Below are 26,573 nucleotides of genomic sequence, written 5' to 3'. Positions count from 1 at the left end.
TAGATTTTGGTGTGAACATATGTTTATATTTCTCTTGGGTATTAAGAGTAGAATTGTTGGATTAATGGTATATGTGTCCCTTTTTCATTACTGTAATGAGATTACTAAGGCAAAATAAATTTACAAGGAAAATATTTTTGTTTGTTTAGTTTTTTCCTCACATATTTGATCTTGGAAAGTCCAAGAGCAGGCAGTCTCATTCACTTGGTCTTTGGTGAGGGCCTAGTGATTGATTGCATCCTGTTAGGAGCTCATGCAGCAGTGAAAGACTATGTTGCCAAATAAAGCCAGAGGGTATTTCAGGAGTTGGTCTTAGTCACAACAACTTGCTCTCACAAAAGCTCAGGATCCCATGAGAGCTATCTTAATCTATTTCACCTGGTTCTTCTAATTACCAGGGACCTTCTACTGGATGACCTCTTAGAGGTTCCATATAATCTATCCCAACCATTACCCTAGGGACCAAGCTCTCAACACATGAAGTCTTTGGAGACAAGCCACATACAAATCATTGCACACTATAAATCTACATTTAACAATCTTATGAACTGTCAGACTGTTTTCCAAAGCTGCACCATGGTGCATTCTTATCAATAATGTCTTTCTTTATTTCTTTCTTTCCCTCTTCCCTCTCTCCCTTCCTTCCTTCCCTCCCTCCCTCCCTCCCTCCTTCCTTCCTTCCTTCCTTCCTTCCTTCCTTCCTTCCTTCCTTCCTTCCTTCCTTCCTTCTATTCTTGGTACTAGGGATCGAACCTGGAGCACTTTACCACAGAGCAACATCTTCAGCTATTTTTATTTTGAGACAGAGCATCACTAAGTTGTCCAGGCTGGCCTAACACTTGAGATGCTCCTCCCTCAGCCTCCCCAGTTACTGGTATTAAAAATGTATGCCACAGAGTTCAACTCTTGCTTTATTTTTTAAATAAAATTACCACTACTCATATATTTGCTTACATTTTTAGCTTCCACCACTAAAATGTTTTCTATTCTTATATGCATGTAGCTTTATTATTCCTGTCAGTTTTACCAAAAAGTAAGGAAATAAGAAACAAGTAAGGGAATAAAGCTATCAATAATTTTTTTCAATTTTATTCTTTTATGTTTGTATCTATTCCAATTTTCTCAATGTATGAAATATTTAAATTAAAAATTTAAATATTTGTGAACGTAATTTTGAAAGAAAACAGTACCCAAATGTAGTACACTTAATATATGTGTAAAAGTTTACTTGAGTGATACATTTTTTTTTTTCAAGTCAAATAAGGAAAATAATGATTGTTGAAATTCAAGCAATAGAGATATGGTAAGTATGTGGAGAGATTACTAAGGAAAGGTATGCTTAGAAGAGAGGCAGTCGGTCAAAAGAAATGCATTATTTGCTTCATCAGAATTTATGCTCTGAATTTGCTTAATGAGAAAGAAAAAAAATGGCCTTTAATAAAACTAAGCAAGGAGCTGAAAATGGAAAGGAAAAAGGAAGACTTTGATATTTTTCACTTGTTCATATGAGCTCTTTTATGGGAAGGCAACTCATACCAAAATATACTCCTATCCTAAAAGAAACAGGATACACATCTTAGAAAACTGACACTCAGAAACAGAGTGTAAATTCACTAAATAGGACTAGAGATTAATGTTTGAACCCACATCTCTATGACTTCAGAGTTCATGCTCAGTTTCCCATACAAGGCTACCTTCACAGAAATTGGCTCAACTTTTCCTTCAGTTGCCTACAGGGTAATTGTGGTTTGCTGGTACATCACTGCACTGGAGATGGCTATCACCCATGTGGAAATCAAGTGCCATTGCCTCAGTCCAAGTAATCTCCCAAGCTGTGTTCCAAGTAGCCTCTTTCTTTCTCCTTTTCTATCTTCTTTCTCCCTTTTCTCTCCCTCTTTGTTTTCTTTCCCTTTTTATGTTTGTCTATTGATTTAGAGGAGTGGTCTGGAGTACAGGCAGAATTGTGTTACACTCCAAATTTATATTAAAGTCCTAATCTCCAGGAGCTTAGAAAGTGGCTATATTTGGAAGAAATAACTTCAGAGAGCTAATTATGAATACTTCAAGTGACTGAAGGTGGAAACAGATGCACAAACAGAGGAAAGGATCATCTATAAATCGAGAGGGCTCAGGAGAAATCAACCCTACTGATCCCTTGATCTCAACTTCTAACTTCCATAATTTAGGAAATAAATTCTGTTGGTTGTTTTATCTGTATGTGGTACCTGTCTTGCAGCTCTAACAAACTAATACAAGCTAACCACATAGAACTTCAGATGATCAGTTCTGTGACTTATTAGTTATACAAATTTGATGAAGTATGTTTCTCTCTCTCTCTCTCTCTCCTCTCTCTCTCTCTCTGTCACTATTTATTCATCTATAAAATGAATATTTATGAGATTCTACCTCACAGTGTTTTGTGAGCATTAAAGGAAAATGAATTAGAAAGATAACTAACTCAATAAATATTAGCAACAATTTAATAAATGCTAGCATAATTTTATAAGTAATTCTTATTTCCTTGTGTTTTATTTGTTTGTTTTGTGCTGAAAATTAAACTCAGAACCTCATGCATGCTAAACACCTGCTTTACGACTAGGCTACATCTCCAGCTCCCATGTAGTTCTTGATACCATTTTGGGTACACTGTAAATGCAGAAGATCATAGTTAATTTAATGATGAGAATATCACCTCAAACTCTTAGAAGGACTAAAAAATATGAAAAATAACACTGATTTAGAAAGAATTTACAGCCAAATTGAGATTTATTTTCCTTTTAAATTAACCAATTTAATTTAATTGATGTAATCCAGGATCTTGTTCTGCCTCTAGAGTTTGCCACTTAAACATTATATTTATATTTATAATATAAATATGCACAATAAGGAGTCTGAAAATTGATTTTTTTGTTAAAAATATTTCTTAGTAGACTTTTAAGTCATGATCCTGAATGGAGAACATGCAAAATCTCAAGTATGGGAATCAAGAATTGGCAGACTATAAAGGAATAAGGTGAAACAATATACATCCCAATGTAAAATGAATGTTCTTCTAAGGGTTCAAATCCATTGGAATGAAAATATTTTGGAATTTTGCTTTAGTGCCTAGAAGAGAAAAACTCAAAGGGAATGGCAATGGATATTTATGTGAATGAGAATTTATGGGATGGTCCAAAGAGCAAGAAAGTCATATAGACTGAAAAAGACCAGCAGTATATTGATATTATGGTATGTTGGAATTAATCTAACCATTATATTTATGGTCCATTATTTTGGGAAAGGCACAACACAACTGATAAGCAGTTATAGATTTATCATTATTTCTGGGATACATATGTTATTTTGTCATCTTTGAATTTATTTAGAAAAATCACATATGTATTATAAACATGGTACTAATATACTTTAAATTTTCTGTTTCAGATTATCTTTATTTATTATATACTTTTAAACATAAAATTTTATGATTAATCTCAGTGTTCAATAAGTACTTTGCTTATGTCTAAAAGAAAGAAATTTTATTGTTGGCTGTTTTGTTGTGGTCTACCAATAAAAGACAGAAAAAGAAAAGGAAAAAAAAAAACTAAAAACAAATCAACAATGATGAAAAACATAACATGAAGAATCCTTCCATTTTCTCCTCAGCAGTTCTATACTATGATCCTGGTTGTGTTTATTACTTCCATCTACTCAATTTGGCAGGTCTCCAGGGGGCTATGCTTCTGCCCAGGAAAACTCAGCAGTCTGTCTTTACTGTTAACCTCTGTACCTTTTTTTCCCTGTATTCATTTTTCATTTTGGGTGAGTTTGTGGTACATGAATATCAAGGAATATGAATGAAGAAAATGACTGTGGTATGGAGAGAAAGATAGCAAAGTAAGTGGTAATTCTCATAATTTCTTACTCTCTTTTAATGGTTTTGAAAATACTTTGTAGAAATAGTATTTTTAACTGAAAATTCAAAAATATGCACAATAAGGAGTCTGAAAATTGATTTTTTTGTTAAAAATATTTCTTAGTAGACTTATAAGTCATGATCCTGAATGGAGAACATGCAAAATCTCAAGAAGAGATCTGAGAGCCAGATTTTTCTCAGGAAAAGAGTATATTCTTAAAAAAAATACATTGTGGGAATGCAAATGTTTGTGTAGTTTCCCAGGAGAGGTCTGAGACTGTAACTGCACATTTACCACATACCAGTCTAACAAGTCAGCACAGAGAGCCTTATTTATCTCTGTCAGCGTTCCCCCTGGATCCCACATTCCTTGGGCCTAGAGTCAGCACCATAAGCATTATTTTGGCATCAAGCTTATTTATCCAAGATAAATTAAGATAAAATTGTAAATTTAATTTTAATTGATAAAATTAAGATAAAATTGTAGTTCTGGAAATATGGTATAAATGTCACATTTATTTTAAAAATGATACTGGGAGTATAAAAATATATCATCACAAAACATTATACATTTTTTTATAAGGATTTACTGTGTTTTTCAGAGTGGATTCTTATCTGCTAGGCTACTGCGTCATGACAATAAAACAGTGTAACCAAATGGGCAGGGATATTGAATTTATTTGAGAGGTACACACTCTATTTTTTTATAATGTTTAAGTGGCAAACTCTAGAGGCAGAACAAGATCCTGGATTACATCAACCCAGAGCATCCTTAATTAATTAAAAAAAAATAAGATTTATGGAGTAGAGGCCAAAGTCCAATTTAGGAAAATATAGTTAGCAAATATATTACTTATATCACTCAATACTTTTTTCTCTTGAAATATTACTTTAATTGTGGCTTAAAACAGATAGTTAGGCAATATCACCAAGGGAAATACAGAATAAAAATCAGTTTCTCTTATCACTAATCTTAAAAGTACAATTGATTAAGTGATAGAAGTTTTATTGAGATTATTAATATAAGCTTAAATTTAGTGAGTTTCTTAACTTAATCTCTATACTCCATAGTGATTATATTTTTTACTGTAAAAGTAGTTCTACACAAACTTTTCGTCTACATGTATATAGAGAATTGAGTTTGAGCCCAAATCTTAACATTAGTGAAGCATGTAGGTCATAAAACTAAGAAAACATGGAATTTGCCTCTTGCACCTGGGAATAGGGTACAGAAGTTCACCTAGTAGTCCAAGACTGAACGAATAAACTAGAACATGACTCTGCAAAGGAATGTCTAAACAAGGAACTTGAAAATCTGTGAAGTATCATATTTTTTCTCCCACAAACTTAGAAGAAATAGAAACCATTTATACACACATTAGAATAATCTTGGCTGAAAACAACAGTTGTAAAGAGCAAATTCTATTTTATTTGAGATCACTTTTAAGCACATAATTATATACTCTTGAATTTTCTGGGATCAATTTTCATATTGTATATTAATGCCTTATTTGGGTTTTCTCTCCAGATGCCTTTCATACCATTTGGTAGGTAAATTACAGTTAGTCAATATATTTATAATAATTGTAATGCAAATGGCAGTTTCCATTAGTTTTATTATTATTTAGTTTTTCTCCTTTGTTTCCTGTAGTTATGTTAAGGAAATTTTATCTTATCCTAATTTTATAAAGGAAAGAGACAGTGTGGTTCAAAATTGCAAAATAAATTCTCCAAAAAGAAAAGAACCTTGAAAATGGCAGTGGAGGTATATCTCACTGAAGCAAAAGCCTTTAATTCTTATCCTATACTAACTATATCTGTGAAAAAAATTAAGTATTAGTGTAGTTTATATTTACACATTGACGGAATTAGTATGATTTGTTTTGATAAAAATGGCAAGTAAGAATTGGAAAAAGGCACCAAAGCCTTGATAAAGAAAGTTATCATTTTACAATGGACTCATTCCAACCCATGTTGCAGGAACAGTGTTTGGAACTCTGGACATACAGTATTATGGAAGAAGTTTATGTTGATAAGTAAGTTGGTAAAAAAAAATTAATAAAATCCCCACATACTTAAGGTAGGCAAACCTATGTAAAATATTCCAGATTAGAGGTTCACAAGAATGCTGAATCAGACCCTGTTGAAGGTGGATTTCCTTTGCTATCATCTCCAAACCAACCAGCAGAAGGACACAAGGGACCTTGTGTAGAAAGCACACAGAAGCTGTCTTGTTCTACTGAGACTGCTATAACAAAATATCACAGACTGGGTGGCTTAAACAACTGATTTTTTTTTCTCATACTCTAAAGGCTAGTAAATCTTATATCAAAGTGCTGGCCAATTTGGTTTCCTGTAAAGGTTTTCTTCCTAGATTGCAAATGGTTGTCATCTTCTCAATAAGTCATCCCATGCCCTCTCCTTTGCATGTGCATGGAAAGAGAAAGCTCTTTTCTCTCTTCCATTTTTAATAAAACCATTAATTCCACTGGATTTAGACCACAATCTATCATCTCATTTAACCCGGTTACCTTCTGAAAGTCTTATCTCCAAACACAGTTACACTGTGAATTAGGGTTATAATGTACAAATGTCAAGGAAGATAATTCAATTCAGAACTGGAATCTTCCTGGTCTTTCATTTGTAAATGTGTCTCAAACAATATCCCTCTAACTTTCCAGGATCATGCCCTCATTGACTGTCATGAATGAAATGGAAATACTGCTACTGTGTCACATCTCAGCTCAAATGATGTCTCCTTAAAGTACTTCTTTGGAGACCAGAGACAAAATTGCTCTATGGTTAGATTCTATTACCTTTTATGCTTTTAAAAAATCACTGCACTTGTAGTATGCTGAGCATCATAAGCCAATCCCCCAAAACCAAAGGCTGAATGTTTTCTCTGATATGCAGATGCTAATTCACAGTAAGGGTTATGAGGGTTAGGAAAGAATAGAGTTTCTTTGAATTAGGTCAAGGAGACTGAGGGAGGGGAGTAGGAAAGAGGGGCATGGAGATATGGTGGTAGGAAGGATAGTAGAATGAAACAGACATTATTACCCTATGTACATATATGACTATATGACCGGACATGTACAACCAGAAGAATGAAAAAATCTACTCCATTTATGTATCATATGTCAAAACACATTCTCCTATCATGTATAACTAATTAGAACAAATTTTTAAAAGTCATCACTGCACGTATTCCTATCACATTATGTAACTATTTGTATACCCTCTGTCTTTTTTTTAAATCAACTATATGATTTTTACATGCAGAATTTGTATCTGTTTTCTCTGGTACATAATAAACTTAATGAATACTTGTGAAAAAAATCAATGAATTAAAGGATCAGTTAAAAATTTTTCTACAGAAAGTAAAAAGTCACTGGCAACATATTTTCAAAAATATATAAGTTAAAATTATCTTAAACTGTATGAATAAATGAGAACATATGGATCTTGGTTATAAATTAATCCTCTATTAGAGAAGATAATAATTATTCAACTAAATATTTATTCCTTTCCTCTGCCCTCACTGCCTATATTCTGCGTTCATAAAGTCTGATTATTGTCATTCGTACTGAATGGACAATAAAAGAGTCACACCAACATCTGGCCACAGCTGATTTGCCAAAGGGGCAATATCTATACAGAGTCAGCTCAACTGCTGGTCTATAGAGAGAACAGTTACACAGACACCCACAGAGGGCTGAATAGTGAGAGTATTTTAGAGAGGCTGTCACAATTTGAAAGTGTCATGATACATACATTAAAGTATGGAGAATTTCTTTTTATATTTATTATAAAATGTGTCAATAGCAGCATAATAAATGCATTTATAGGGTTTTTTTCTATGTGTATTTTGCAACCATTTTAGTATATATAATTTTCAGAGCATTTTACATTTAAAAATCTATAATTGGGGCTGGGGATGTGGCTCAAGTGGTAGCCCGCTCGCCTGGCATGCGTGCGGCCCTGGTTCGATCCTCAGCACCACATACAAAGATGGTGTGTCCCCTGAAAACTAAAAAAAATAAATAAATATTTAAATTCTCTCTCTCTCTCTCTCTCTCTCTCTCTCTCTCTCTCTCTCTAAAAAAAAAATCTATGGTATATTCCCCTTGTGATATAATTTCTATGATTCTATTATGCTTATAAATCTGAAGTCAATCATAAGTTTTATTTTTTTCCAATCTCTGCAATGGGAAGAAATTAAAAATTCTTCCCGATGCAGTTATCTAGAACTTGTCTATTTTGTTTGTGTTTCATGCCACTTAGAAAAAAAAGTAGTTAACTTTTTACTGGTATATATATATATATATATATATATATATATATATATATATATGTAAATTTATATATATTTATATCTATATATATAAATCTAAAGTAAGAATTCTATTTAATATTGTTGAAATGGCATTCTTTATAGTTTAGTAATATGTTACTGTTTACCTATTACTAATTCTAGTACACTTAAATATGTATCTTAGTCCAAAAGTAGAGATGAAAATTGAAAGGATAAAGATTTTCTTACTACTTTTTAAAAAATAAATTAAATTTCAAAGATGCTTTATTATATTTATTTCTAAGCTATATATGTAACTATTATTTTAATATATTCAAAATTAAAGCAGTGTTCTTAAATTGTAAGAGTAATACATGCTTCTTTCCAAGTACCATAAAATATAAAGCATAATAAAGGAAAATATAGAAGATCTATCAATGTATCCATTCAGAAATAATTGCTTTTCCCTGATTTTTTATGCATGTGAATATCTTTATGTATTAACAAGTGTATGTGTTTAATATACTTATATGAACATGCTTGAATGAGCACAGCACTCTGCTCTTGCAACAGGATGACACTGATCTCTTTCCAAACTGACCTGCATAACCTCATTTAATGGCTTAGTATTTTTGCTGGATAATTACAAATTAATTTTTCCAATCTCGTATTACTGGGCAATTAAATGATTTCTATTTTTGCAATTACAAACATTAATGTAATAAACATATTTGTATTTTAATTTTTCACCATTTTCTTAATTGCTTTTTGCGGGAAATTCACAGTAGAATAGTATTGGGCCTAAGGTTTATAGCTAAGATTATTAATATGTATTGAAAATTACCTTTCAGAGATGTAATGCCAATATACACTTTTTCATGAGCATATAAAGTGTTTATTTCTTTTTACTTTTGCCTCATGGTTGGTATGTCTATTCTTTTAAAATTTATCAATCGTTCATCTGGCTTTCAACAAACGTTAAGTAGCTACTATTGTGGAGAATACTATGTGAGCAGATTACAGGAAGATTTTTACAAAGCAGGAGGGTGCAATATGAAGACTGACAATACTACAGTTTTGTATTTGCTCTTGTATGTTTCTTTTTTTTCTTTGAATATAACTTAAGAATAAAGAAAATAAGATAGAGCAAATAAACACAGTGATGCTTTTTCATATGTAAGGCAAGCCAACATGATAAAATTAAATGAAAGGAATTTAAAAGAACCAAGTATGATGATCACTTTTTTTTTAAGGAAAACTTTCAAATATCTGCAAGATTTGAGTTTTTCTGTCTGTATCCTAATATACCCTACTTGTGTACATAATGAGTAAAGATAATATGTGTAAATCATATAGCAGATAATGAATAACATAAGTGGGTTTTTTTTTCTCAGCAAAGTTTCACCCATGTCTGAGAACTCCAACATCTGTGATTTTTTACAGAAGAAGAAAATGCTTCCAGATAAAGTTTGATGAGAGAAGAGAGAAAATTTCAAAAAATTGCCCCATTTGAATAAGTGAGATTTATCTCATGTCAGGTGATGAGATAAAGGATATACAATGGAGAGGGGTGAGGCATAGTGAAAACAAAGTCAAGTTCATCTTCAAATTAAATAAGCATACTTTGTTCATTAGATTTATTCAGAGAATTCTGATATCTTTAACATCACCTAGCACCATTCACTAGCATCCTCATTTATGACCCTTAACTATTTGAGTTTAGTTTGACAATAAACAGAAAGTGTTTGGTGCAGACCCTTCTCTCTAAAATATTTCACAATTAAATGAAAAAACTCAGCCTTTTCAATAAATCATATTATACTGCCATCAAAATTAGAGGTTGAACTACATGAGCAGTATAAGAGAAATACTGCTTTTAATAACATAAACTTGAAGGGATTCATATCTGGATGACAGATCCTAAAGTAAAATCTTTGAAATCATGAAAGAAAATTTGATAAATACAAATGTGAGTGAAGTATGTGGAAAAAAATTTTGAATAGAATAAATTGAATATTTTTTGAGCAAAAATAAACTTTTAATGAATAATTGCGGGAATTTCAGGGACAGGATCAAATAATGACATTCTCAGGGCATGGTGGCACATGCCTATAATCCCAGCGGCTTGGGAGGCTGAGTCAGGAGGATCAAGAGTTCAAAGCCAGCCTCAGCAATGGCAAGGCACTTAGCAAATCAGGGAGACCTTGTCTCTAAATAAAATACAAAATAGGGCTGGGGATGTGGCTCAGAAGATGCTTCAGATTCTGAAACATGATAAGGCATTTTAGGTAGAGAATAGAATCAAGAACTAGCACAGTTTCTGAAGAGATTCTAGGCACTGAACCTGAAAGATAAAACACATTGCTTTAGAAAGGCGATGAATTCAAAATAAATTGAGTTGAAAGTATTTGTGAGACTTCCAGTGCACCCATAAAATAAGGAGCCCAATATGTAGACATGAAGTTCAGGATAGATGTCGCTATTGGATATAAAACTATGAAGATCAGTATATAAATGATGATTGACTAGGTAGAGATGAGATTTGTTTGTTTAACAAGTTTTGCATAGATATGGAGGCAGACAGTTTTCCAAATGCTTTTATAAATAGTAATTATGTAACACAGTGAGTCTACTAAGTGACTCTGAAGATTAGTAAAGAAAATTCTAGAAGTGAATTCTGAAGAACAAGTCTGAGGAAAATAGGTTGAAGAAAACTTACAGGAAATGGCAAGAGAGGTTGCAAGAAACCTGAGAGGATGTAGTGCCACAGATACACAGGGCTTGAATATTTTCAGGAATAGTCACAATTCACAATCTTCAAGCATAGAAATCTCTAGAAGACAAGGGCTAAACTATATGCATCCCCTTGAAAAAGGTGCATTAGAGTGATGTGGCAGTAGCAGCCCAGGTGGGGAAGGAACAGGAATCAAATGCTGTGAAGATAGCCATTTAGGACACTGTTATAGATCTATGCTGAAAAACAAGGGCCAGTATTTGAAGGAAAACTTCCTGGGGAGAATATGGTTTTCTTTGTTGTTGTTTTTGCTGTCTGGGGATGAAAGATGGGTCCTTGTGCACACTAGGCAAGTGCTGTACACTGAACTACATCCCCAGCCCAGGGAACAGTGTTTTATGGCTCTGCCATTTGAGAGCAGAGACAAAAGCTAAACGAAAAATATAATGAATAGAGGATGAAATCCTAAGTACAAGTGAAGAAGATTGAACTTTGACCTGGAAAAATGTACGAGGCATGAAGTGAGAGGTTTTCTTGGTGAGGGTTAGGGTATACAAATAAATTTGCAATATGTGATATGTGTGTGCTTAAGCGACAAGCGAGTTTTGAGGTACAGATTGAAAGTTGGAGATTTTCTTGCTGAGATTCATTTTTCTGTATGAATAAAGAATGAAATTGTCTTCTCAAAATAACAAGTAATAGATTTTTAAAATCTGAACATTTGATTTTTGTCTTGACAAAATAAAATATGGGGTATTAATAATTTCTCATTAAATCATTTCTGAACTGTTGGAATCCCAAATCATCAATTGATAGTAATCTCTGCTCTCAGAATTCAATAGTTCTTCCTTCTAGATATAGATATTAGACATTTGAATGATTCATTGTTGGATTATAACAATTGAACAGAGATAATGATAAAAGGACAAAAATGGACAGGATTTTAAGATCTGAGAAAACTTAAATGGTTCATAATTTAATCAGTGAGTGAAAATTTTCCCTACATGGATATGTATTTTGTTTAGAATTATGTATGATCCTTTAACCTAGTAAAATCACACTGATAAATAATTATAAAGCTATGCAACATGCATTCACATTTATTTAAGCAGAGAAAATTATATTTTTAAGCCATGTGTAAAGTCATCAGGGCAACATAAATTCTGAAAGCTGTACACAAAAATGAATGTGTACTTTCAGATCAATGAAAACGATCTTCATAGAGGAAAAGTGGTCTTCATAGAGAAAAAAAAGATAGATTTATAAGGCACTGTATTAGTTATGTGAAGTCGTAGATACATTTTGGACAGTTTTCTTCAACTTTTTAAAATGTCTTGGTCATCTTGTGTTTTGGTTTATGAAGCACCCAAATTCAACTCAGGCAAGAATAGTTTGTGCCCCCTAAGGAATAAATCTTTAATCTACATTAATCATTATCCATTTCTCGGAAGTTGGTTTAGATATTTCTACATGGTAAATCTGTGGTCAATGAGATGTGAAGAGAAATATGCAATCTTCCAGGGTTCTAGATTAGGCCCCTTTGAGAATGATCTTTGATGTAAGTGTGGCTACAGGGGACATGGTTTCTCTTTTGACTTGTTCTGTCTCATGTTATGCCTGTGACTGAAGTGGCCATCATGTAACATTGAGCAAGGCTGCCCTAAAGTAAAACAGATTTGCTATGAATGATGGAAAGAAGAAGATGGAAAGAACCTGAATTCTATATGAGTTAACCACTCTTGAAGCATTCTAGTTCTGTATGTTATATAAAGTGGGATAATAAGTGCCACATTATTTAAGCTGTGTGTCCTGTAGTTTTCTTTATTTTTTTCCTACCAGCAGTCAAATGTAACCTTACAATTATCTTGTTTGCTTTTAAGAACAAGCTATTAAATAACTTGCTAAATATATATATATATATATACATATATATATATATATATATATTTTTTTTTTTTTAATTTGAAGGTGCTTGAAGGAATGAGAAAATTAGTACTACAAACCCCTGGCCAGAGTTCATTTTTCTTGTCTTTAAATTTGTTTTGACATTAAAATATTGCCAAATACTGATTTAAAAAAATTTTCAGGTTAATTTTTGAAAGTTCGACTAAAGATAAAATACGGGAAACATGAAGCAAAAATCTGCAACTGATAAGTAAATTAATATTAGAAACATAGTGTTATTTACAAATAAAATAAAAAACAAATTCCCAAACTAACTGCAGACTTTATTGATCATTTACATATACCAAAAAATTGGTTAGTCAAGTAGGAAAACTGCTTTTGGATCTGACTTTTTTTTTTTTAACAAGAAGTCATAATTTTCTGGAGAATTGCTTAATGTAAAATTTCCTAGGAATGAAAACACAACAGTTTATATTTTAAATTATGATCATCTCACTGATTAAAAAAAAGCTTATCCTCTCTTTCTTTTAGATATACAAGTAGTTGTCAAGTTTGGTTTTATAAAGCAAGGAAGTTTCTCATAAGAATGAATATGTTAAAAGTTGTTCAGTATGAATATACAACTTCTTGTTATTCATAATATAAGACTAGAAATAAACATAATCTCTTTGAAGGAAACAACAATATCAGGCAGAGTGAATATCTTGATGTTATAGTAAAATGGCATACAGCATGAATCAACAATTTTTTTTTTAATCAAAAACTAAAACAAAGGCAGGTCATGCAGTTATATACTACTAGAGCTGAAAGAAAAGATAAAGATAAGTGTCAGAAATATCCTGGTATTTTTAATGAGGAAACTGATACTCAGAGATTAATTTTCTTTTCAAAGTCTTGCATTTGCATACTGGCAGAGCTTCAACTCAAAACTCCAAAGTTAGGCAACTGCAAGCTTCACAAACATCTTTCTTCCCGACTCCTCATAAGGAATTTCAGATTACCTACAATCTAGAAATGAGCATTTAGTCAAACCATAACTAGGGGATTTTAATTTTCTGTTTTGGGGGCCAATGTTCTACTAGTAAATATCTAAGTCACAAAACTTATCGATTACAACATTCATTTTTATTATTTTGGGGATGCATATTTTTGATGAAGAAAAAATAAATTTTCATATATAGTAGTAGGGAACATTGATTCTTTTGGCCAGTTTAAAAGAGATGAGTGATAGCCCTGCATGTGGAGAAGGAAAATAGAAGTAGTAAAGGAGGTAGGTGTGTCGTGGGTGTGTCAGGTGTAAAGAGAATGAGAAGAACTGAGGAAATGTAAACTTGTAAACATGTTTTTTAAAATTTGTGACTGAGGTCTGAAGAGACATACTATCCATGGTTTACTACTAAAACACAATGAACATGAAATAAAATAAAAACACGTGATAAAGGAAATAAAGCTAAACTTTCTTTATGGTAATGAATACTATTTTATTATACCTGAGTTGTCCATAAGTACTACGACTCTAATGGAAAAAAAAATATGGAATTATTTTGCCTGGATATTATACTTAAATGCATAAGACTCATTTTTAAAGAAGGTAGTATTCCTTTTTAAAAATTAATTCATCTTTATTCATCATGATGACTCTAATTTTGAAATTAACTCAATATGTTTCAATTCAGAGTTCTTTGTACTATGCTGCTTTGTTGTATTCATTGAGAAAGTAAACAAATAAACCAAATGAAGATTTGTGAAAAATACAGTTCTGTTTGACTACTAACGCTGGTAGCTTCAAATTGAAGGAAATTAGAAATGTTCAAATGTATAAAATAAATTTTGGTTTAAAGGGAGGAAGAAAAGAATTAAATATATTAAATGTGCTTTTCTGCTATACATGCTAAGAATGAAAATAATATAGAGAGACCTTTGACTGCCTATGGCTATCTTTCCTGCCTTTTGATTAGCTCTTTTAGTTATCTTATTGTTCAGTAAGATAGGCATAGGACATATCAGGATCAAATTATCTATCTCTTAGTTAATTAATATGTTAATTTAAATTAATCTACTAATTCACATAGAGTTAACATCTATTTTTAAGAGGTATACATATTTGTAAAGACATAGAAAGATAGTGTGGACTTTTATGTGAGTGTTCACATTAGACCTTTGAGTTATGGCTTAAGTCAGGTTGATATTACCTTTTTAATTACAAGGATCAATAGCTAAAGCCAGGCCAAGTTTTTCATTTTCCTGTAAAGTCTGTTTTCATCCCCATTTTTGTTTCTGCTTAGACAGATACATTGGAGACTTCTCCACTTTCTACTTCTTATTATCTCAGCTTGTGGTGTGAGAAATGGAAAACAAAACATTAGCTCGTATTCCTGGAGTTATAGAGAATACATATGAAGTTGCTGGACTTAAAAACAAAACAAAACAAAGAAACAAACAAAAAAGCTCATATATAGAAATTTTCTACAAAATATTACTGTATTATATCTGTTAGGGAAAAAGGAGAAAAATGTATACACAATATATATGAGGCTATATTCTGTAGAACATTTGGTTATAGATAAATGGTAAATCAGGTAATTTACTAGAAAATTGTTATGTCTTCAAATATTAACTACAGTTTTTATCCTTAAGAATACTAGACATAGCAAACCAATAGTAATCCAGTTTTTCAATCCTATGAGAGCATTTCTCATAATAAAAATCAAGGTCAATGTAGAAAGAAAAAAAAAAAAAAACAGAATTCTAATTGTCCTCTAAAGGAAAGTATTTGGGAGGGATCTGTCTGAGTATGGTTCAAGATTGGAACTACAGCTAGTAGTGACTACACCCATTTGTTCAGATGACATCCTGAGGTCAACTTCTCTGAATCATCCCTCTAAAGGAACAGGGAGCTCTAGCCAGCTGAGTCATGCTCTTCCAAGAGCTGTTAATAAGTTGATCTTCAGCCACTTCCATTCAGACAGTAAAATGTCAGACTCATGAAAGAATAAGAACCAGAATCATTAGCTGCCCTGAGAATGATAAGCAATCGGTACTACTTTCTTTTTAATTCACAAGATTCAATAGTTTTGTTTTTCTCTACATTCCTAATTCTGAATGTTCTTTATTTTATGTTTTTATAAAGGTTAGAGTTTAAAATTAGAATTTCTTTTTTTTTGCTATTCAAATCCTACCTAGCATATAACCATATAATCAGATGAAATTTCTTGTTAAATACCCTGCTTAACTTCTTTGATTGTAATTTTCTAGGGTTGTAGACCAGAGATTTGATTTTTTATAAACTACCTCAAATTCTAATAAGTAATTTATAAGTGAATAAAAATTTATCACATTGTAAAGTTTTTTTATCCTGCAAAGGATCTAATGTATTTAATATACTAAAATATTATTAAAGCATATAATTAGCTGGGCATAGTAGCTTACACCTGTAATCCCAGGGCTCAGGAGGCTGAAGCAGGAGAATCCCTATTTCAAAGCCTGCCTCAGCAAGAGGGAGGCACTAAGCAACTCAGTGAGACCCTGTCTCTAAATAAAATACAAAATAGGGCTGGGGATGTGGCTCCGTGGTTGAGTGCCTCTGAGTTCAATCCCTGGAACCCATACCCCCCCAAAAAAAATCATATAATTAATGTTCAGCTTTGCAGATATTAAAAATGGAATCTGTTTATTAAAATGAAATCAAAACTGACAGAGATTTTAAAATGATATAATATTTTTCCTTGGCTTTCAAAAGCATAGTCTCTTCTCTTCTTGAAGATTTCTTATCTCTAGGGTATCTTATCCCACACCTACCTGAACTCGTGTCAGTTTTATCTACCTTTGAAATGTTTATCTTGCCTTCTTCAGTATATTATTGTTTGACACTTTCATTGAATATAACTATATATACTCTTTTGTAGAGACATTGACACACATTTCAGATACATGTTTAATGCAGGTGTACAAACTCCCAGGGGATTTTAAGAAAGCTGTGAACTCCCTTTTAAAGTACAAATAAATACATGCACATATATTTTTTTCACAAATGTTCTTGAAGACCTCCCATGGACCACCACTCACTTCTGTCCTTTACAGGTGAGGTTTTCAGAACCTATTAGGAAGGATAAGAAGTCACTTGTATCTCTCTATCCTCGAAATAAGTAGATAAAAAAATACAATGCACGTAATTGGTGGCAGGAACATAAGTGTGATACAGAAAATCTTGGTGCCTCAGTATTATTTTCACTTTTTTGAGATAGCTAACTAATGATTGCAAACTTAAAAAGGTTTGAAAAATAGTTTCACTCAGAGTTGACCACATATAAAAACATATCTCCCTTGCTATGTGACTTTGAGACTAATCTAAACAACCTATGATTAAATGTCTTTCCTCAGTTGGTGTGTTCTTTAACAATTCCTTAATAAAACACATATAAAAATAAGTTAATTCTGGGAAGTCTGAAACTAGAATAAAATTAACAGCACTGATAGGAAGGCCTGCATACTTCTAAGATTATCTTAAAAAAATTAGAATCCAGCTTAGTTCCACAACAAAGTTGCCATCTTTGTTATGTACCTGTTTTCTTTCTCATCAGTCAAATAGACTTGCTCAATAAGATTAAAACTACAGAACTTTGGGCCTACTTTTTCTTCTCTTAGGTGCAGGGTCTCTGGTCTAATTCTTAGGTCCTTGATCCACTTTGAGTTGAATTTTGTGCATGATGAGAGATAGTGGTCTACACCCAAATGACTTAAAATAAGCATACTACAGTGATGCAGCCACACCAATGTTTATAGCAGCTAAATTCACAATAGCTAAACTGTGGAACCAAGTTAGATGCCCATCAATAGAAGAATGGATAAAGAAACTGTGGTATATAAACATAACACAATGAAATAATTACTCAGCATTAGAAGAGAATAAGATTATGGCATTTGCAGGTAAATGGATGGAGTTGGAGAATATGATGCTAAGCAAAGAAAGCCAATCCCAGAAAACTAAAGGCCAAATCTTGTCTCTGATTAGTGGATGTTAATCTATGATTGGGGGTGGGGGGTGAATTGGTTAAAGGGAGGGTAAGAGGGGTAATGAGGAATGGGTGGAATGAGATGGACATTATTACCCTAGGTATGTGTACGACTGCACAAATGGTGCATCTCTATACCATGTACAACCAGAGAATTGAAATGTTACACTGCATTTGTAATTATGATGAATTAAAATGCATTCTGCTTTCATGTATAAATAATTAGAACAAATGTAAAATTTAAAAAAATACAAAACTTAAGTGAGATACATAAGAAATTGAATAAGGTACACATTCTTACATAACTAACATAACCAAGTTCCAACATTAATACAAATTATGCATATAATTTTGTTATTCAGGTTTATTTTACTTGTCTCAATTGTTATTTATAATAACAAGCCCAAACTGTACTCCTTTTGAGTAATAAGCCAAAACTGTAGCTCCTTTTAAAGAAAAGAACCTTTTAATTTGTATTTTCTCTCCCTAGATTTCTATAGATAGAAATAGCTGAGAAGCAGGGGAGAGGTAATAATTAGGAGAAATGGTGACAGGAAACTATCAGAAACAGCAATCTGCAGTTCCTGATAAAACTTTTAGGCTCCAAGGAATTAACATTGAGCACACGTAGTTTGGGTACCTATTGAAGAAGTGACAGCTTGATTGATTTTAAGCATGTAGAACTCATTTGTCATCTAAAACAGGAAAAAAAATCAAATAAAATAGCTCTCCAAATAGCAATTATCAAGCCAGTCATGGTGGCATGCACTTGTAATCCCAGCAGCTCAGGAGGGTGAGGCAGGAGGATTGCAAGTTCAGAGCCAGCCTCAGCAATTTAGCAAGGCCCTAAGCAACTCAGTGAGACCCTATCACAAAATAAAAAATAAAAAGTGCTGGTGATATGGCTCACTGGTTAAGTATCCCTGGGTACAAAAAACAAAACAACAGCAAGGACAAAAAACCTAGTAACTATTATCATAAAAACACAATGAGTAAATAAACTAGTTATTTCAGATGAAATAACCGTTTCATAGAAACAGAAAATTTATTTCCTTATATAAGCACACGATATATATAGTCACTTGAAGTAGTTCTTGTGATATAGCAGGCAATAAATATTGTTTTTTTTTTATACAGGCAAACACATATATCATAATACCTGTGCTCTTAAAATGTTTCATTTCATTTTATTCCTTTCTTGTTGTTGATTAAAGGTATCATTAAAATACAACTAAAAAAAATAGTCCTACTACTTCCATCCCAAATGGATGAACATGAACTAGACTCATCCTGCCATCTGAAAACAAAAAGGAAAACAAAAGCAAAATATATAAAATAATATTGGTCAGTGGAGTGAACAGATCCAACAGAGGGGAGGGACCAAGTTTATCCCTATGTTCCTTTATCTCTGGTGTAAGGCCTGAGGAGAGGTTTCACACTAAATTTCAGGGGGCTCAAACTCTGAGAGAACCCAGTGGTCTCCTTGAGTTTAGGAGACAAAGTCTAAGGAGTCCACAGCAACTACGGCATGAGATCTTCAGGGAGGCCTCAAGCATTCAGCCACATACTCATTACAGCATTCATGACAGAGAATCATTCAAGTCTGGATGACGAATCACTTCATCCTTGTGGGGACAACATGGGGAGCACACATATAACTGGAAAAAGTTCTTGTTCACAAGTTGCAAAAAAAACACAATTATTAAAGCATCAAGTTGAGAGTTCAGAAGGTTGTTTGCCTCAGTAGTAGAAAAAAATTAACCACAGAATAAACATTGCTTTATTCCTGCATAACAAAGATTAAAAACAAGAGAGCAAAATACTAAACTGTTTTCCAACAATTTTAGTAAAACCCAGAAACAGAGCTCAAGTATATTATAAAAATACATAATATATAGTACCCAATAAGGTAAAATTCACAGTATCAGTTATCTACATTCAAATTGCTATCTATATAAAGTACACTAAGATATACTCCACAATGAGAAGAGTCAAAATGCATAGAAATAACATAGAAACTAGAGTTAGTAGAGAAGGATGAAAACTGCAATGTTAACTGTATTCCACATGTTCAAGAAGCTAAAGAAAATACTGAGTGCATTAAGTAGAAGTTTAGAATGTAGAGACCAAATCAAATTTCTAGAGACGGAAACAATAATATGTGAGATGAAAAATGCATTAGATGGTGTCTACAAAACAAGTAAGCATGGAAGAAGAAAGGACTAGTGAACTTGAAGAAATAGAGACTGTGCAAATTAAAATGCAAAAAGACACAGACTGAAAGTCATGAACAGAGCTTTTGTGAACCATGAGGTAACTTAAAGCATTTTAATTAGTTTATATGTAACTAGATTCCTGAAAGAGGAGAGAATATTTAAAGAAATAAAATAGCAGTATTGAAAATGAAGATCTATATAAATGAAAAAGGAGACTGTAAATCTAAATATATTCTGAATAAAAACTTTAATAGCCAAATTATGGAACTAACAAAGATGCCCTTCAATGGATAAAGAAAATGGATGCATAAATAAAGAAAATGTGGTATATATACACAATGGAATATTACTCAACCTTAAAGAAGAATGAAACTATGGCATTTGCAGGTAAATGGATAGAGCTGGAGAATATTATGAGAAGCAAAATAAGCCTATCCTCAAAACCCCAAAGTCAAATGTTTTTTTTGTGATATGCAGATGCTAATTCACAATAAGGGGGTAGGAATAGATGTAGTTTGGATTAGGTAGAGAAAAGTGAAGGGAGGGAAAAGGGTAGGGAGGTAGGGAAGATAATAGAATGAATCAGACATCATTACCCTACGTAAATATATGATTATATGACTGTTGTGTTTCATGTGCAACCAGAAGAATGAGAAGTTATAGTCCATTTATGTATGATGTGTCAAATGCATTCTACTGCCATGTATAACTAGAACAAATAAAAATATGTGTTTGAAATCAATATAACAACATTGTGGTGCATTGGTTATAAGGTATGTGGAAACAAAATGTTTGACAACAATAACACAGAGGCCAGGGAGGGAAAATATAGGTAGACTGTGTGAAATTTCTCAAACTATAAGAGAAGGAACTTAATATCATTTAAAGGTAGACCATAGTAAATTGAAGCATCCATTAAAATTAAATAATTACAGAAAGTACAGCACCATTAAAGATCAAACAACATCATATATAACTCTCAGTCTAAAAGAAGGCAATACACACACTCATGAAGTGAAGCAGGAAATGAAAACAGAATCAACAGTATAATGATAACAATGTTGAGATTTAAAACCAGGCATGACACTTATCTCATCAAAGGAAAATGGTGCAAACATTCCCACTTAAAGGCAAATTTTGCTTGAGAGATGGAAATAGCAAGAACTAACTACATGTTGCCTAAAAAAAACCCCAAATTTTTATGTGAAAACACAAGTTAAAAATACAAAATATTTTACCATGTTGACACCAATCAAAAGAATCTTAGGTTAGGTATGTTAAAATAAAATAAAATTTAGACCAAGGGATAATAAAGAGAGCTGTTTTACAGTGATGGGAAAACTCATCAAGAGGACAAAACAATCCTAAATGTCTAGATACCTAATATCAGAGCTTCAAATCACATGAAGCAAAAACTGACAATATAAAGAAGAATAGATAAATACAGAATTACATTCAGATATTTAAGTAACTCTGTCTCAATATTCAGAAGGAAAAGTAGGCAAAAATATTTCATGAAGACATTGAATATTTGGTTTGCACTATGAAATAACTTGATCTCATGGACCTTTATAAAATATAAAAATATTCCACAATGGCATAATACATGTACTTCTCAAGTGCATACAACCATTTGTCAAATTATATACTATTCAGGGCCATAAAATGAGTCTCAATAAACTAGGTATCATTCAAATTGTATATACTCTTAAACTAATATAATTAAATTGGAAAAAAAATACAAGAAAGCTATCTGAAATCTTTGTGGAAATACCAAAGTACTTCAAAATAATAATTTTCTTAATAACTTATGGGGTCTATACTGAAATCACAGGTAACTTATAGAATATTTTGAACTGAATACAAACATAGCATATTAAAACATTGCTAAAGAAATATTTAGGGAGAAATATTCAGTAATAAAATAACAAAAATCAGCATGAAAATCAGTGAAATAAAAATAAAAATAAAGTCAATGAAACTAAAGATTGGCTTTTTGGCAAAATATACAAACTTGATAAACCTTTAGGTAGACTGATAAGAAAAAAAAAACAACAAAAACAAAAGGCTCAAGATAATAAAGTAGGCAACTAGAGGTTTGCATTACGACATTAATACATATTATTAACTTTATACCAATAAATTTGGCAAACCAGATGAAAGATACAAATTCCTGGAAATACACAAAACATGATTTAAAAAGCTTACTCAAAAAGAAATAGATGATCTGAACAGTCCTGTAATTACTTTTTTAAATTAAATTATGTACTTTCCCAAATTTCCCACAAATAAAACTCCAACCTCAGATGTCTTCATTAGTGAATTTTACCAAAAATTTAAAGGAGAAATAATTCCAATTTTATAGGAACTCCTCCAGAAAATTTAAGAGATTGGAGGGAATTCTTGCCAAGCCTTCCATTAGGGCAGATACTGTTACCAGAAAAAAAGACATTATGAATGTAACAATGTGATGTAAAAATGTTCCAAATTCCAGCAAGAAGACCTTGCTTTCATCTTTATTCAGGCAATCAACATTAAAATAATTCTACTTTATTAATATGTTAATTAAGAAAATATGAAGAGATTTATTGTCAATCTAGAATTCTCAATTCTAATTAATATAATTTTTAATAGTCTTTTATTCTGGTAAGAGAGATATAACATGAATTCTGCCATTTTAACAATTTGTAAGTATACCCAGTTACATTCACAATGCTATGAAATCATCACCAATATCTGTTTCCAAAATTTTCCATCTCACCAAATAGAATCTCTGTACCTGCTAAGCAATTATTCACCATTCATTGTGTCCCTGGTAACTTCTAATCTACTTTCTATTTTTATGAATTTCCCAATTTTACATATTCATGTATGTGAAATCATACACTATTTGTCCTACTGTATCAGGTTTATTTCACTGATCCTAATATTTTCAAGGTTCAGTCATGTCTCATGTATCAGAAATTCATTCCTTTGCATTGGGCATATTTGAAATCAGTAGCACAAGAAAGGGTGATAACAAACACATGACATTTTTATATAAAACCATTTATCTGGGATGAAACTTATCTGGGACTTTAAGGCATCCTAAATGGACTTCAAAAATATTATCAAAATATTTTCAACAAACACCATTACTCTGGAGAACCATGCTATTTCTCAGATTCACTCCATTTTTAAACATTGGGAAATGAGGAATGAGGTGATGTTGTTAGGCAAATTATTTTGGAGTTCAAGGTTTCAATGGTAAAAAAGCATTGGAGGGAAGCTCAAATGAGGTTGGACACAGAGTATGGTGGCACCAAGGGTGTAGTATAGTACAGAGCTGCTAGTGACACTACATATGGTAATAAAAACATACATTTTTATCAATGCCTACTGATGGATGTATTCACATTCTCAGTGTTGAAATCAACTTCTCATGCTCTGATAAAAAATACACAATATTTTTTTCAATCACGTATGGATTGATTGAGAAATTGTTGGCAGCAAATTCAAGTCTCTACAGAGATCTGTATTCCACCAGATAAAACAACTGAGATAGAATTACTGCAACATTGGGACTTTTTCTATGGTTCATGGTATCATCTTATTTGTTTTAAAACAATTTTAAAATATAATTATTCCAACTAACAGAGGATGTAGGATCCCAAAGGAAAGTCAGAGAGATCTGAAAACAGTGAATTTGACATGGGACCACTTCTTTCTGCAATTGATGGGTTTGAAGAAGGAGGAAAGTGGCTATGACCATGTTGCCCTCAGGCTTTTGGCAACTGAATCCTAGGTTCTAGTTCTGCATGACATGTCACTTGGAGATGTGAAGATAAGACAAGAATAATGAGTCTCTGGAGTAGACACATGTAACACCAAGAAAGCTTCAAGAATGCTCTAATCTGAAAAGAACTTACTGGGAAAATGTGCACTTTTTCATTTTTGTGATATGGGACACCCAGAAACAAGGGCTTTGATACAAACTTCATGACAATAGAATTCATATTTCTTCCAGTACATAAAGCAACAACAATATAAAAACAATGTAGTGTTCGGATATTTCTATAAAAGGTAGCAGAATCTACTTTTGATGCTGAGTATTCAAAAATATCTTTTTTATATGAAAAGGCAACCCATCGATTTAATTTACCTAAATGAGTTAAATGAGGAAGACAATAAACAAAAAAGGGGAGGTTAGTTGGTTGGGGAAGGTGTTTATTAGAAAACTAGATGAGTTGGATTATAGTACAACTCTTAAACCTTGTCTATATAGAAAAAAAATTATAATGACCTAATTAAGCCATCTTAATCTATATATTATAATTTAATTTTTAAAATATACTAACAAATTAATATAAAATGTTTTTATTCCTAAGAGTGTTTGAAAATTTTATTTTGAATACTTCCCTTCACTTTTCACTTTTGATCATGTTATTGGCAGTAAAGCAAATGCTTACAGATAAGAGAAACAAAGTGAACCAAAATAAGCGTGTCTGGTTCATCATATCTGATAGAGGACACATGTGTCACCAAAGTGTCCCAACAATGTTCTACAGTCATCTGAAGAAGACAAATTTGGTTTTCCAACGTAATACTCAAATTATTTAAAGTACTTAAATGTTTACTCTTGCTTTAAGACTTCGTGTTATTATGTTAGCTATCTGTGTTTGCAATAATATTTGCAAGGCTCTATTGATTCTGTTAATAATATTTTATATCATTTTGTTAATCCATAGACCCCAAATTTGCATTTCATTTAATTTTTCAGCGCCAAAAGTTAGGGAAGATACAAATAATATGACTTCCAACAATCATGCACTGGAATGATATGTTTGAAAGAATCCTTCAAATGATTTATGAAATGATTTTGTCAAGTCTAAAAACTTTGTAATATCTTAACACTGTCACAATTTTTCCTCTCTGACATAAACATTATGCCTTTACATATAAAATATGACTCTCTGGGCTGTGTTTCCTGCTTGGGTTCTGCTCCTTGGGTTTATGTTATCTCATATTGTACAAAGTCATTTTGTGACCAATTTCCAGAGTACTGAGTCACAGTCTGGCTGTTGCTTATCTTTTCTTTTTTCCCCAAAGAGACTGTTCTTGTTTCTCATTTTCTGATAATTCTTTTATACAAATAAGCTTTTTCCATAATTAAATAACTATTTGTCACATTGTAGTCCTGAGGATGTGTGCTGTTATATTTTGGGCTTTTCTTTACTACCAGAAGCAAAATTTAATATCATTTTATAACCAAAAGGAATAGACAATACTCATGAAAACATGTAATCTGTTGCTTCAATTGAAAAAATTTCATGATATTTAGGTTTTATATGATATATATAGATTTGATCATAAATATTCTTATTTAAGTATCTTAGAATATGAGGGAGCCTTAGATAATTAAGTATCTTAGAAACCAAATAAAAATATTTCCATAGTGATTAGTTAATGAAAGCAAAAATATTTGATTTAGGTTTTAAGAACTGTAATGTTTATACTTCCTTTTAAAAAACACCAACTAATAGCAATATAAAAAATATTCTTTAAACAGAAGATGATAGATGGTTGATATTATAGTTTTTTATATGTTACTAAATAAAATTTTATAACCAGATACAATTACTAAAGAATTCATTTACAGTTTTAAAATAATAGAGAAACTGCATCTCATCAACTGCTCACAACAGTGTTCATGATCTGATACACATAAACAATCGTTGCTCACATATTTGCTTAAGAACTAAAGGCAAATGCTAAAGTCTGAATTTTGCATTGTAACATGAGTCTGCTTTATTTCTGAGGAAAAGCTGATTTTCCTTAAAGGAAGAGATGGTAGTTCTCCTTTCCCAGTCCTTCTCGCCTGCTTTTCCCCCAAGAAAAAGAATTAAAAGTTATTTCTCATGGGCTAGACAGCATATTCCCAGGTACTCACGAGTAAAATCTCTGACGAAAGTTCTTGGAAAGATTTTTTCAAAACGGACTTGAGGCTATTTTGTTTTCCCTTCCAGGTATTGAAAAGAGGACTTAACTTCTTCACTTCTTTTAAACAGATCAAGAAAGTGGGAAGTGGAGAATACTGAAAGAAATGCAATCTGATCCTGCTAGCAGGGAAAGGGTGAGGTAAATTGGAGGATTATCCAGCCCAAAGTCGCTGTGTGTTTAGGAAGAGAGAGGGAGCCTTGGAGTCTGTTTCAGAGATCACCAGCTGGGAGTAGCCTGGCTTCCTGTTAGGTCATGCTAGCTCTGACTCTATTTAGTCTCATTTTGCCAAACTCTTCAAAAGCCTGCTGTCCCCCCACCCCCGCCCCCATTATGAAGAAACAAATGAAGGAAACAGTTTGCACTGTTTCAGATGTTACTAGAATTTTTAAATAACTTTTTTTCCCGCTTTCCAGGATTTTTTTTTTACTTTATATATTTATCATTACATTGTTAATAAATGAGCTTTCTTTTTGCAGCTAATTTCTTATCTTCTTCAAATAATTTCACCCACACTGTCAATACAGTTCTGAAAAAAAAA

General features: G+C 32.2%; 1 protein-coding gene across 2 annotated transcripts in view; it reads right to left on the bottom strand.

The window, feature by feature from the left end:
• Tfpi (tissue factor pathway inhibitor) overlaps nt 1-26,239 on the bottom strand; it is an 80,824-nt gene extending 54,585 nt beyond the window's left edge. For both annotated transcript variants that reach the window (XM_027943940.2, XM_071619002.1), the window contains exon 1: nt 25,986-26,239. The gene's annotated coding sequence lies outside the window, so the exon portion shown is untranslated. The remainder of the gene's footprint in view (nt 1-25,985) is intronic.
• Between the last annotated feature and the right edge of the window lie 334 nt (nt 26,240-26,573).

Source organism: Marmota flaviventris, chromosome 11 (genome assembly GCF_047511675.1).
Source record: "Marmota flaviventris isolate mMarFla1 chromosome 11, mMarFla1.hap1, whole genome shotgun sequence".
Taxonomy (NCBI): domain Eukaryota; kingdom Metazoa; phylum Chordata; class Mammalia; order Rodentia; family Sciuridae; genus Marmota; species Marmota flaviventris.
Note: the sequence above shows the minus strand (reverse complement) of the source record. Positions and strands in the feature narration are given on the sequence as shown.